Source organism: Balaenoptera acutorostrata, chromosome 9, assembly GCF_949987535.1.
Source record: "Balaenoptera acutorostrata chromosome 9, mBalAcu1.1, whole genome shotgun sequence".
NCBI lineage: Eukaryota > Metazoa > Chordata > Mammalia > Artiodactyla > Balaenopteridae > Balaenoptera > Balaenoptera acutorostrata.
In genome coordinates, this window is record NC_080072.1 from 15,148,637 (window position 1) to 15,162,823 (window position 14,187).

The following is a 14,187-nucleotide window of genomic DNA, read 5'->3' on the forward strand; positions in this document are numbered from 1 at the left end:
GGAGGGCCAGATAGGACAGGTGTGTTTGGGGATGCCAAGTGGTATAGGGGTTAATGTACAGCCTATGGAGTTGAACAGTCTTGGACCAGCTCTGTCACTTTCTAGCTGTGTGACCTTGGGCCAATGACTTAACCTCTCTGAGCCTCAGGAGCCTTAACTGTAAAATGAGAGTGACAAGAGTTGCTGTCTCCCAGGGTTGTTATGAGTATTGAATGAAATGCAGTATGTAGAGCACTCAGCTCAGTGCAGACCAGTAACCAAGCAATTAATGAATGGTAACCTGCCTTCCTCCCTGCTGCTCTCCCTCTTTCCTTCCTTCTTTCTCCTTCCTGTTCTTCCTTTTCTACCTCTCCCTCCTTGCCCCCCTCCTTCTCCCCCATTTACCTGCTGTTCTTGAGAAACAAAAACTTACTGTGCAGGAATCCCCTGTCCAAACCGTCCCACTTTGTATTTGGAGGTCAGCACAGAAAAAATGACTCTGCTGCATAGATTGGCCTCTCCCATTGCTGGCCTTTGCAGTGACTTATATCCTTGCTGGAAGTTTCTGATATCTGTCTGCCATGACTGCCCAGCAGCCAAAGGGTCTCAAGCAGGATGTTTTCCTCTGTGAGGCAGGGTGGACACAGAGCCCAAGGCCTAGGGACTTTTCAAGGGCCTGGGGAAAAGTTTGAGATCTGAAAAAAGTTGTTGGCACCAAAATAGGAAACGGAAACTGTAAAATCAAGAAGTGTTAAATTAAAAATCTACAAAATGTAACATTGTGTTCACTTCATTAATTGTTAAAATTTAGTGTTTCTTTATATATATATATATTTTAATAATTTTGTTTATTTGGGGACTCTTTTTTTCTTTTTTTAAAGAGATTGGAGTTTATTTATTTATTTTTGGCTGTGTTGGGTCCTCGTTTCTGTGCGAGGGCCTTCTCCAGTTGTGGCAAGCGGGGACCACTCTTCATCGCGGTGCGCGGGCCTCCCACCATCGCGGCCTCTCTTGTTGCGGAGCACAGGCTCCAGACGCGCAGGCTCAGTAGTTGTGGCTCACGGGCCCAGTTGCTCCGCGGCATGTGGGATCTTCCCAGACCAGGACTCGAACCCGTGTCCCCTGCATTGGCAGGCAGATTCTCAACCACTGCGCCACCAGGGAAGCCCCGTGTTTCTTTATATTTGAAAACAATTTATAGGTTGGATTTTACTCACTTTGTAAGAGTTCCCCAATATGCACGATAGTTACTGAGAAATTATTGCCAATTGTAAATTAAGTGAGTTGTTCACCAGTTGTAAATTAAATGAGTAGGTTTAGCCAAATTCAGTAGCAAAAGTATTAAAAACCCTTTCAAAAATTTTACCGGTAAAATTGTTAATATGGAATATTTTAGGTATTTTATACAATACAAAGCCTCTCTAGGGCCTGGGAAAGTCTTTAAAATGCGTTATGCTGTACATGGGAGGCCATTAACCCTCTTTTTAGTTCTCCTATATTTTTCCCTAGGATAGCTGATTATTCTAACCTTTTGTAAGACATCTGATATTTAGAATTTGTAATAATTTTTTGAAAATGTTCACAATGTAATAAAAAATCGTAGGATATTAATCTATAGATCAGTTAGATCTCAAGTTAAAAAAAATTCATACATGCATTAAAAAAAAAGACTAGAAAGAAATATACTAGAATGTTAACAGACTCTCTCGGTAGAAAAACGTGCATAATTAGCTTTTCTTTTTTATAGTTTTCAGACTTTCCAAATTTTCTACAATGAAAATGCATTACAATCAGAAAAACAATTTTTGGTAGTTAAAAAATTTTTTTTTCTTACTACAAAAGTAATTTATGCTCATTATAGAAAAATCACAAAATACATACAAGCATAAGGAAGGAAAAGAAACATGCAAATTCCACCCACCCAGAGACAACCACTGGGTCCTTCCAGACCTTTTTTATGCATACATAAACATTTATATTTTTATCACAAAACGGGATCATTCTGTACATAGTACTGTTTTGAAAACTGCTTCTTTCCCTCACAGTGTATATTGAGAACATTTTTTTTTAATGTCAACAGCACATTTCTACAAGATGATTATAATGGCAGCATACCACCACATTTTAAGGAGGAACCATAATTTACTTAACCTCTAATTATTAGACATGAATGCTACTTCCCAGTTTTCTCTATTACAAATGGTACTGTAATGAAAATATTTTACAGCACCTAAGAATCCTTCATTTTCACAAGGAAATCATAAAACACTACCTGACATTTATTTTTTGAATGATGCCAGGCTCTGAGGATCCAAAGGTGTTTAAAGGTAGTGATTCCTGCTGTGAAGGAGTTTCCAGTTTGGCAGGAGACAGTGGCAGGAGCCATGAGCTCTGCCTGAGAAAGCCAGGAAAGGCTTCTCTGGGAGGGTCACACTGAGCTGAGACTTGATTGAGTGGGAGTTCACCAGGAACACAGGGTAGGGGAAGCAGGGAGACCTTCACAGGCACAGAGAACAGGACAGGAGAAAAAGGGAAAGTAGCATTTAATCTAGAGCCTGGGATGTGCTGGCTACTTTCACGTTTTCTCATTTAACCCTCACATCAACACTGCAAAGGTACCGCTATGATTCCTACTTTCCAGCCAAAGAAACTGAGGGTACTGGGCTTGTTTACCTAGAGGTAGAGCCAGGATTTAGACACAGGTCTCACTTACTCTAAAATCCAAGCTCTTTCTTTCTTCCTTTCTTTTCTTTTCTCTGATGATAGCAGAGGCAGTCCTGTGCTCCCAAGGAAGGTAATCCCTGGCCATTTTAAGGCCTGTGCTACCCCCCGACGTAAAGAAGTACTTAAGTTCCAACCCACTTTGGTCTTTTCCTAACAGAGCTTGAAAGAGAAGTGGGAGCATCCAGCCGCCATCTTGGGTGCTGTGTTTTGCCACCGCTTGACTAAGCTGTCCTCTCTCCACTATATCTTGGCACAAAAAGCAAAGTTAGGCTCAGAGTGGTGTGTTTTGGGGATGGTGAGACATTCAGTGGAGCAGGAGTGTGGGAGCTGGGGCTGGGATTGAGGAGAAGTGGAGGGTAAGCCGAAGAGGTGGGCCATGCTGAGGCCCATGTTCCTGATGTTTGCTAGGGAATGGCATGGTTAAACGGTTCCTTAGGAAGAAGAGCCAGACCGCTCGAGAGAGGATGGTTTGGCCTCCAGGGAGCTGGTGTTGGAGAAAATATGACATGGACCAAAAATAACAATAGTTAACATTTTTTTGATTGCCAGGCTCTGTTCTAAGCATTTCAAATATTTTAATTCTCTTAATTCTTGCTATTGTTATCCTTGTTTTCCAGGTGAGAAAACTGAAGCCCAGAGAGGTTAAGTAACTTGTCTAAGGGCACACAGTAAGTGGAAAAGCTAAGATTTAGACTGAGGCAGCCTACTCTTAACCTTTAATCTAGTTTAGCCCTTGCAAAGCTGAATGAAGCCACCTGTTAGCTCCAGGAAGACAGAGGAGGGGAGAGCGGGGGTGGGCCTTTGTAAGTCTGATCACCAGCGCAGAGCCCAATTTCTGAGACATAATGCACTGTCAATAAATATGATTTATTAATATTTATTATCATAATAGTATAATTAAAGAACACTATATTAATGTATATTATAATTGTATATAATATTATAATAATATTAATGATTAAATGTGGATGAGATTTACCTGAATTAAAACAGTGGCATGGGGGTGGAAGGGAAGAATGTTTCTGAATTAGAATTGCAGGATTTGGTGACAAGACATGGGGTGAGGAGTGGAAGGGGACGATTCTGGGTGGATGACTTGGTTTCCAGGTTGGCGAGCAGGAGGATGGTGGTGTCATTAATGAGGCTCTGTGAGAAGGGGGTTGTGGAAGAGCGCTGTGCTTGGGCCATATTAACTCGAGGGGCCCGTGGACTTTAGCCTTGGCCCTGAAGAGCACCTCCCGTGGGAAATATATAAAGCTTGTTCTTCTGGTTTTGATAGCAAAATTAACAGGTTTACAAACTTCTCACATGCTAATTAAGAAACTAATTAAAACCCATCAGTTCTAAAAGGCATATGGTTTACTTAAGGTTGATCCAAGATTGATGTTTGCTAAAAACAATGTTTTAATAACTCATAAAATGAATTGGCTCTAATAATACTAGCATGGTGTTCTAATTTACTGGTTATGTTTCACATGTGTTTTTTTCCATTTGGAAGAAATTAAATGAGATAGCCTAGATAAAAATGCCTAATGCCTCATGATCATTTAAAATTAGTTTCCTTGTCCTTGAGCTCCACAGCAACTCTGTGCAGTAGGTAAGGTCTTTATCCCCCTTTTACTGATGAGGAAACAGGCATGATTAAGAGAAGTTAAGGGGCAAACACAAGAAGCTTCTGCAAGGAAGTAGAAAAGTCAGAACTCATATGTAGCTCCCCCACTATTACTGTGAAATAAATTATCCCCAAACTTAGCAGCTTAAAATAGTATATATTTATCTCACACAGTCGCTGACAGTCTGGAACCTGGGAGTGGCTTAGCTGGTGGTCTGGCTCAGGGTCTCTCATGAGGTTGCTGTCAAGCTGTTGGCTGGGACCTCAAGGTCTGAAAGCTTGACGGGGGCTGGAGGTTCCATTTCCAAGCTCACTCATGTGGCTTTTGGCAGGAGGCCTCAGTTCTTCTCTATAGGGATGCTCATGACATAGCTTTACCCAGATTGAGGGATCTGAGAGAGAGAGAGAGAGAGAGGAGAAGTAGAAGAAGAAGAAAAGTGAGAAAAAGCAACTAAGATGGAATTCTTTATAACCTAATCTCAGAAGTGACATTCCATCAATTCTGGCATATTCTACTCCTTAGAAGTGAGTCACTAGGTCAGTCTACACTCTAGGGGAGGGGACTTCACAAGGGTGTGAAAGCCACGAGGAAGGGATCACTGGGGACCATGTTAGAAGCTGCCTACCAAGGGCACCTTTTCCACTGGATACAATATCTTGTCGTTTTCATCTTTGCAGCTACTCCCCCCACCACTCCCCCAATATGTTATGAACTTCATAAAGTTGCAATGTGACCAGTTTGGAGTGATGCATATTTTCTGTAGACAACAGCATTGAACTACTTAGCAAATCAGGAAGTGGAAAATGGTTATAAAGGGATCCAATTACTTTCACTGCCAAGCCAGTGTAAAATGTGACATGTGAAAATTGGTGAAAAATTAATTAGACAATTAAACTTATTTCTACTTAAATACATTTAGGTGTTAATTGGTGGTCTGACTTGAGGTTTATTTTAAGGTGGATTTGTTATCTTGACTCTGTCCTTTAAGAAATCTCTGTTTAAATGCCAGGAAGCCTCCTGGTCTTGCTGAGAAACAATGTCTAGTTCATTGTCACGGTTCTTCTCCAGATGGGACTGATCAGGGTCAGAATGGCCCAGAAGGCAAAAAGGCATTTGCTTTGGAAACCCCATCAGGAGGAAAATCTTTCCACTGCCTGAGGGGATTTTCTGGGAAGGCCGAATGGCAGTGGGAAAGGCATTGGATTATAAGTGGAAAATACAGGGACTCCTTACATCTCTCTGCTGTGACTTTGGGCAAGACTTTGCCTGGGTTTCGTTTTCTGTATCTGTAAAATGAGGTGGTGAGACTAGATAATGTCTGAAGTCGATTCACCCATAAAAGTCCATGATTGTCAAGTACAGTGTTCTCGCTACGGGAGGGATCCCCTGCAAGGATTTTCTTTAAAAAATTATTCTTAGTGTGATCTCTTCGCTAGGATTTGTTTCATAGAGTATCCATCTGTTCTGGTTAAACATAGTAGGTTGAAAGCATGTTTACATGCATGCTGTTTTAAAATCCCATCGAAGTGATAAGGACGAAGGGCAAGGGCAAAGGGGACACCTGTGGACAGGAGAGGGAGGGAAGGAGCAGATATTGCAGAGCCTGCAGGGGGAGATGCTCACGAGAAGACAAAAAGCTTGCCCTGCAGAATCCCAGAAAGGCCCAGGAATTCCACGGAATCACTGAAGGTGGAGTGAGGGGAATTAAGTGAAAGCCTGGATGACTGATTGGTGACTTTGCCTTCCCCTGATACTTCCACCCTCCTTCACCACCTCCAGGCAGGAGACCGGAAGATTCTTCTCTGGAAAGACTAAGCAATCCCAGAGGAAGGAGCTCCCCAATGAAAAAGTCAATGTGCCTCCTGGTCACCTAACAGTGACTGCCACCATTGACAAGCCCAGTCACACTGGCAGCTGCCCGTCAGCTTTTAGTGTCTCCTTCTCAATGTGACCGCTCAGCCAAAGATCACCAGACATGTGAGGAAAGCCTCCTGACAGGAGAGAGAGACCAAAAAAGGTGGACAAAAGAAACTGAAAAGAAAAAGAGACAATGCAAGGAACAAAACAAAAGTGTAATAATTTTCCCCCGATAGACGAGAAGACACTCATCCCAATTTCTGCTCAAATGTCACTTCATCAGAGAGACTTCCGCTGGCCACTCTGTCCAAAACAGTATCTCCCATTACTCTCCACCTCCTCATTCTGCCTAATTTCAGGAAGAAAGAACAGAAATAAGTAATATGAAAAAATCTCCCCAGAACCAAAAGACATACATTTCCAGTTTGGCAGGGTCCGCTAGGTGCCAAACACAATGGGCAGAAGACTCCACTAGAGCACATCTCGGTGAAATTTCAGAACCTCAGAGGTAAAGAAAAGATCCTAAAAGCTTCCCGAGAGACCCAAAAAAGTGGGCTTTTACAAAGGATCAGCAATCAGAATGGCCTCAAATGGCTCAATAAAAACATCAGAAGCTAGAAGAAAATAGAGCAACGTATCAAAATCCTGAGGGAAAGTGATTCCAGCCTATAATTCTGTATTGAATTCAATGATCAATTAAGTGTCGAGGGGAAGTAAAGACATTTTAGACATGCAGGCTTATCTTTCTTGGAATAAACCAAGAAAGAGGGTGACATAGGGTTCAGGGGGTCCATATCAGGACAGTGGCAAAGGAAGCTTCTGCGGTGATGGGAAATGGAAGCAACCAGTCCAAAGGGAAGGAGAAAAACCGAAGGTTCCAGGAGGGAGGTCTGCGAGAAAAAAGAGAAGGGGGAGGTGACCTGATTGCTTGGTGTCTGGAAATGTTAAAAGGCTGGTAGAAGGTGTAAGAAAAGTCATTGTTAGATGAAAGAAAGAAAAAAAAAGAGCTAATTACTAACTTCAGGGTAAACAAAAATTTGTCCAAGAAAAGAAGCATATCTTGGTACGCTAGTTCGAGTGAATAAATATCATAATAAAGCAAACATTAGGTGTTAACTTAAGCAAGAGTTATAACTACATTGAGCAGAAGAGGGGAACAGGTCATGCTTTAGAAGACCTCACTCATCATGCTGGCCAAGGGATGACGGAGAAACACACAAATCGAGACATAGCCTCTGTGCTTTTTCTTTAGATATATGAAGGTCAATACCAGAAAGAAATGTACAGAAGAGTGATGGTGGTTGCCTCTGGGACTAAAAGGAGCTGTTTTTTGTTAAAAGTGTATTTAGTACAATTTGACTTCTTAAACTCGGAGCAATCATGATATTGAGAAAAATAAGCATGAAGTTTAAAGACTGTATCCCATGTATAGACAGTTCAGATTTACCCCTTCATCAACAGCCAGTGTGAACAGAAGAAAATCATGGCCAGAGGTAAGACCTGGCTCATGCTTACACTGCTCCCTGAGTGTGATTTGAGGAGGCCTGGAAAGGTTGTCCTGCTTGCAAATCCCTATTGGTGATGGATGTCCCACAATTCTGTAGTGACCGTGGGGAAAGAGAGTAATGGGCTGGAGTGAAAGGATTATGGGTTCAAATTTAGTTTCTGCCGCATATTAGCCAAGCAGTGTTAGGAAAATAACAAATCTCACACATTCCCTGAGCACCCATCAGGACTTCTGTTAGATATTGGGGATACACATCTCTGTCCTCGAGGAGTTTAAGGATGGAGATGAGTTAGTTTCCTCACGGATAAGATGGGAATTCATCTACTGTGTGTGTGAGCCTGGCATTGAGCCTAGCCGCTGGGCAGAAACAGCAGTGCTGGGGGCCGTGACCCGCAGAACACACAGAAGACTGCGGGATAAAGAGAGGCCGGGAACGCAGCATCATGGGGCAAAGACCCCAAATCAAAGCACTTGTGCTTGTGGGAGGGGGAGGGGGCAGAACAGTGATGCCTGTTCCATCCAACCCTGGCTGAGCTGTACCATTATATTTCCTTCTTTAGAGCTTCCTTCTTAGGACTATCTTCAGAGAGCCGGGATTTTAGGATTTTAGAGGTGAGAGCCCTACAAAATATCTAGGCCACTTATTCCTGCACTTTGGCAATTCATAAATCGTTTCACTGCAGTCCTGTGAATCCGCGGGTGGGGACCAACACTGAGCGGAGGCCTGCTTCAGGCACCCTTTTACTAACCCACTCCTTCATGTTGCAGGTGAGGAGATCGAGCACAAGTCAGCTGTGGAGATGACAGCAGAGCTGGACCGAGAGCCGGCCTCCGGGCTTCGTCCTCGGCTTTGGTTGCGTCACATGTGTACCCTCAGGTGAGCGGTCAAGAGTGGGGTCACGGACTAGCTCTCGCCGCCGTGAAAGGAGAGAGGAAAACTTGAGGAGAATGACTTCCCATTGAGGCTAGAGCCCTCTCTCACACCTTCCCAACACCCCCAAACTGCCTGCAAGATAACTCTGCACCCCCTGACTGGGTCTCCGCCTTCGACCTCCTCCTCAGCCTCTCCTCTCTAAGACCCGCTGTGGGAGTCTTCATTCTCCGACCCTTGTAGCATTGGAGGCATTTAACATTGTTGGCCATTCTCCCCCTTGAGCCCCCTGGTATTTGGCACCAGTGTCTGTTGGTTCCCCAACTGGCCCCTAAACAGGCCTTTCTCCTTCACTCATTCCTCTTCTGCCTGCAAATGTAGGTTTTCCTTAGAGTTTATTCTTCATCCTCCAGTGATCTCACTCATTACCACTGACATACATTCCCCAGCTTTTATCCCAGTGTCGTTCTCTCCTCCAAGCTCCAGACTCATGTTGTTAATGGGTGTGTTGACATCTCCACCTGGAACTCTGGAAGGCACCCCAAGTAACATGTTGCAAACAGGAAGCTTTGTTTTTCCTTCTAAACCTGCTCCTTCCCTTTTCCCTGTCTTGCCTAATACTATCACCCTCCATTCAGCCTCCACTTTGGAGTCAAACTTGACACTTCTTGCTTCTTTCCTGCCAGTTTCACACCAGTCACAAATCCAACCCATCCTTTCTTAGAAATGTCTTTCTAATCTTAAAAGTCTTCTAAACCCACCCACCTTCACTGCCTGGCTGTGTTGTTTCTTTTTTTCGCTAGTGCAATATTTTCCTCATTGGTCTCCACTCTCTCACCTCTCTTCAGCCCAGCCTCTTTATCATCTAAAACACAAACCTGAGTGTGCTACTTTCTTTCTGATGAAACCTCTGCTAGAATAAAAATAAAAACAGCAAGGAGACTTTTTAAAATGTAATCCTCAGTGCTGATGAGGATGTTGCGAAACAGGCAATCTCATTTATTGCTAATAGAAATGCAATTTGTTGAATCATTTTAGAATGCTGTGTAAGAATACATCATAAGAGCTTAAATATATTGTCTTTGGCCCAGTGATTCCATTTCTGAGAAGCTAAGGAAATAACCCCAGCTATGAAAAAGTTTCATGCACAAAGATATTTATTACATCATTATTTATATAAAGAAAAACGGGAAATAACCTAACTATATTACAATGGAAGTAATCTATGATACTGGATGGCCTATTATACAGCCATTAAAAATGACATTTACTCATAGAGGACTTCCCTGGTGGTCCAGTGGTTAAGATGCCATGCTTCCACTGCAGGGGGCGCGGATTTGATCCCTGGTCAGGGAACTGGGATCCTGCATGCCACACAGCAGGGCCACACACACAAAGAAAGACATTTACTCATAGAAAAATAAGACAAAATAAGATACACTAAAATATTAGTAATGATTACTTCTAACTGGTGGGATTATGGATGATTTTAATCTTCTTCTTTATAATTTTCTATATTTTCCAAACTTTCTACCATAAATAACTATTATAATTAGATAAGAAATTTATTTTTAAGTAATGCTTAGAATAAGTTTATGGTAACTGACAAAAAAAGCAGCATACCAAATTGTACATAAAACATAATCTTGATACAAACACGAATAAGAGCATAATGAAATACAACAAACTTTCATCCCAATTGCTTCTAGGTGACAGCACCATGTGGGATTTTTTTGTTGATTTCACCTTCCTGATTTTCCAGCTGTAGTGGAAAAAGAGTGAACGTTTGTGTGCATAGGTACACACACACACACACACACACACACACACAATATTAAGGAACTCTTCATTGCCCACAGGATTTAATTCACATCCCTTAGCATGGCCTACCTGCTACAGGGACACCACATGACATTTTTAAAAATTGAGCTATAATTCACACCATAAAATCCACCCTCTCCGTACCTACAACTCAGTGGTTTTTCGTATATTCACAAAGTTGTGCAGCCATCACCACTAGCTAATTCCGGAATATTTCATCACCCCCTCAGAAAAACCATGTACCAATTAGACGTTACTCCCCATTTCCCCCTTTCGAAACCCAGCTGCTGTGAATCACTAATCTACTTTCAGTTTCTATTAATTTATTCTGGGCATTTCATAGAAATAGAATCATACACTATGTGGCCTTCTGTGTCTGGTTCTCTCACTTAGCATAATGTTTCGGGATTCAACCATGTTGTGGCTTATATCAGTACTTCGTTCTTTCTTACTGCCAAAGAATATCCGTTGTATGGCTATACCACATTTTGTCTATACATTTATCAATTGATGGGCATTTGAGTTGTTTTCACTTTTTGGCTGTTGTGATTCATGCTGCTTTGAACATTCATGTACAAGTTTTTGTGTGGACATATGTTTTCAGTTCTCTTTCTCATATAGGAATGGAATTGTCAGGTCATATGGTAACTCAATGTTTAACTTTTTAAGGGACTATTTTCCAAAACACCTACACCATTTTACATTCCTACCGGCAATGCATGAGGGTTTCAGTTTCTCCACATCCTCGCCAACACTTGTCTGTCTTTTTTATTATAGCCATCCTAGTGGGTATAAAGTGGCATCTCATTGTGGTTTTTAAAAATTAATTAATTAATTAATTTGGTTGCACTGGGTCTTAGTTGCAGCAGGCGGGCTCCTTAGTTGTGGCATGAGAACTCTTAGTTGCAGCATGCATGTGGGATCTAGTTCCCTGACCAGGGATCGAACCTAGGTCACCTGCATTGGGAGTGCGGAGTCTTAACCACTGAACCACCGGCGAAGTCCCATCATTGTGTTTTGATTTGCATTTATTTCCCTAATGACTAATGATGTTGGGCATCTTTTCATGTGCTTATTGGTCATTAGTATATATTCTTGGGAGAAATATCTATTTAAATCTTTTGCCCATTTAAAAATTAGGTCATTTGTCTTCTCATTGTTGAGTTGTAAATATTCTTTGTATTTTCTAGACACTAGTTCCTTATCAGACATATAATTTGCAAATACTTTCTCCCATTCTGTGGGTTGTTTTTTTACTTTCTTGATGGTTTCCTTTGAAGCATAAAAGTTTAAATTTGATGAAGTCCAATTTATCTATTTTTACTTTTGTTTTGTGCTTTTGGTGACATACCTAATTTATTATTTAGGATTTTAGACTTCCTGGCCTAATCCAAGGTCATGAAGATTTACACCTAGGTTTTCTTCTGAGAGTTTCATAGTTTTAACACTTACATTTAGGTCTTTGATCCAATTTGAATTACTCTTTGTATGTGGTGGGAGGTGGGAGTCCAACTACATCCTTTTCCATGTGGATATTCAGTTGTCCCAACACCATTTGTTAGAAAGACTATTCTTTTCTCATTGAATTATTTTAGCACGCTCACTGCAAACCAATTGACCGTAAATATAAGGGTCAGGTGACATTTTTAGCTCAATTTCTAGCTTCATCAGACTTCTCAATTTGCCAAGCTTTTCCCATCCCTGATACCTTTGGAAAAACTGGTCCTTCACCTGACTTCCATTTGTCTTGGTTGCTGACCATCTTCATTCTCTTGATGTTATCTGAACCCACAGCCATCCCCTCTTCCCCTGGCAGTCAGATTCAGGGCTCTTGGAGTATTTTGCTCAGACCTCTGTCATTACTCTATCCACATTATATCAAAGTTATTTATTCATGAGTCTGCCTAGATAGATATACTTTAACATATCCAAGAGCTGCAATCACGTCTTCTTTTTCTCTGAAGCACGTAGCACAGCACCTGGCACCTAACAGGGATTTCATAAATGTTGAGTGACCATTGACTGAAATTTCTGAAAATTAGGACTGTAGTGAAGACTTCAATGGGAAGAGAAAAGGACAAATTATTGGATCAATGCCTCCCATCCTGTCTCTTTCTCCAATCCCAGAGAACAGTATTTGTTCATTTATTCAAGAAGTTTTTATTGAGTACCTATTATGTGCCAGGCATTGAGCTAGAAGCTGAAGATAACATGGTGGACACAAACAGACATGACCCCTACCCTTAATGGAAAGTACAGTGTAGTGGGTGAAATCGACATCAATCGAATAATCATATAAACGTGAAAAATATGAGCTCCTGTCATGAGACCATGTCTTGTTCTCTCTACCTACCTCCTGCTCGTGTGTTTATTGACAATTTGGCCACCTGGCTCCCTTACTTCCTCTGTACCTCTCCTCCTGCCATTGTCCATGGTGACTGTAAGATCCACATAGACGAGCATCCATTCCCCTGCCTCTCGTTTCTTGATGCCTCAATGCCACGATCCCCATCGTCTACCTCAGCCACAGAGTCACACACAGACCTGGCCACAACCACAGTCTTTCTGGAATTTCCGTTCTAACCATCCTAGTCAGACCATCACCACACATCACCCCAGCTCAGTTATCCTGGGACTCCCATTCCCACAATTCTCTGATCCTACTGAGATCTTCAATGCCTCGACCACTTTTTTCACTGTCCTTACCAGCCCTGACCCAGTCCCTTCCTTTCCTCCTCACCCAACCTGGACTCCATGGCCTAGTATTATGGTTGCTCCACAACATCCTTGCTCTGCTGTTTCCACCTGCCAAAACCCCCACCTTGGTTAAACCCAACAGAGCACCTCCTTTGCACCTGTATGTGGGCACAGGAACGTGGCTGGAGAAAACACCCACAACAGCCAGGACAAGTTTCATTTTACATTTAAGTCTGCAAATAAGTGGACTGCCTCAGCACTGCCCAGCGATCCTGTGGCAGTGCCCAGTCACTCTGCCACTCTCCAAGATGCCTCCTTGTCCCTTCTCCTCTTTTCTCCAGCTTCACCGCCCTTCTCTTGCCTGGCTCTCAGCTGATGATCTCATCTTCCTATTCATGGGGAAAACAGGCCATCAGAATGCTCATTCCCCACCACAAACTTACCAACCTCCAGCATCCATACATGTTTGCTCTGTCCTCTCTCCTGTTGCAAATTACAAATCATCCCTGTGCCTGTGTAATGCCAAGCTCTCCACCTGGGCCCTGGACCACATTCTTCCTCACCTGCTCAAGGACTGACTGCAATTATCTCCTCTCTCATGAATCGCCATTTTTACCCTAGCTCCTGGAGCCTTCTTTTCAGCATACAAATACGCTGTAATACTTCCCATCTTAACACAAATAAAAAACAAACTGGAAACACCCTCCACAGAGCTCATGTGCTTCCCTGGCTCCTGCCCTATTTCTCTGCTCCTCGTTTTGAGCAAAATTCCTCAAAAGACTTGTCTGCATGCCCTCCAGCCTCATTTAGTACTTTCCCAATTTGCTGTCTCAACCCTAGCCACACTGGCCTTCTGCTGTTCTTTGGGCTTACCAAGTTCATTCCTGCCCCAGGGCCTTTGCACTTGCTGTTCCTTCTGTCTGGAGTCGTCTTTCCACACACCTTTGCATGGTTTGCTCCCTCATTTCACTGAGGTCTCTGTTTAAATGTCATCTGCTCAAAAAGGCTTTCTCTGCTACCCTTTTGGAAACCATTACCCCTACCCCTGATGCCACACCAATCCTAACCCAGCTTAATTTTCCTCATAGCACTGATCACTGCCTAGCATTCTATTACAC

General features: G+C 42.5%; 1 long non-coding RNA gene across 1 annotated transcript in view; it reads left to right on the forward strand.

The window, feature by feature from the left end:
* LOC130708788 (uncharacterized) overlaps nt 1-14,187 on the forward strand; it is a 56,602-nt gene that overhangs the window by 14,205 nt on the left and 28,210 nt on the right. The window contains exon 2 of the long non-coding RNA XR_009009150.1: nt 8,449-8,557. This is a non-coding gene — a long non-coding RNA (uncharacterized LOC130708788). The remainder of the gene's footprint in view (nt 1-8,448; nt 8,558-14,187) is intronic.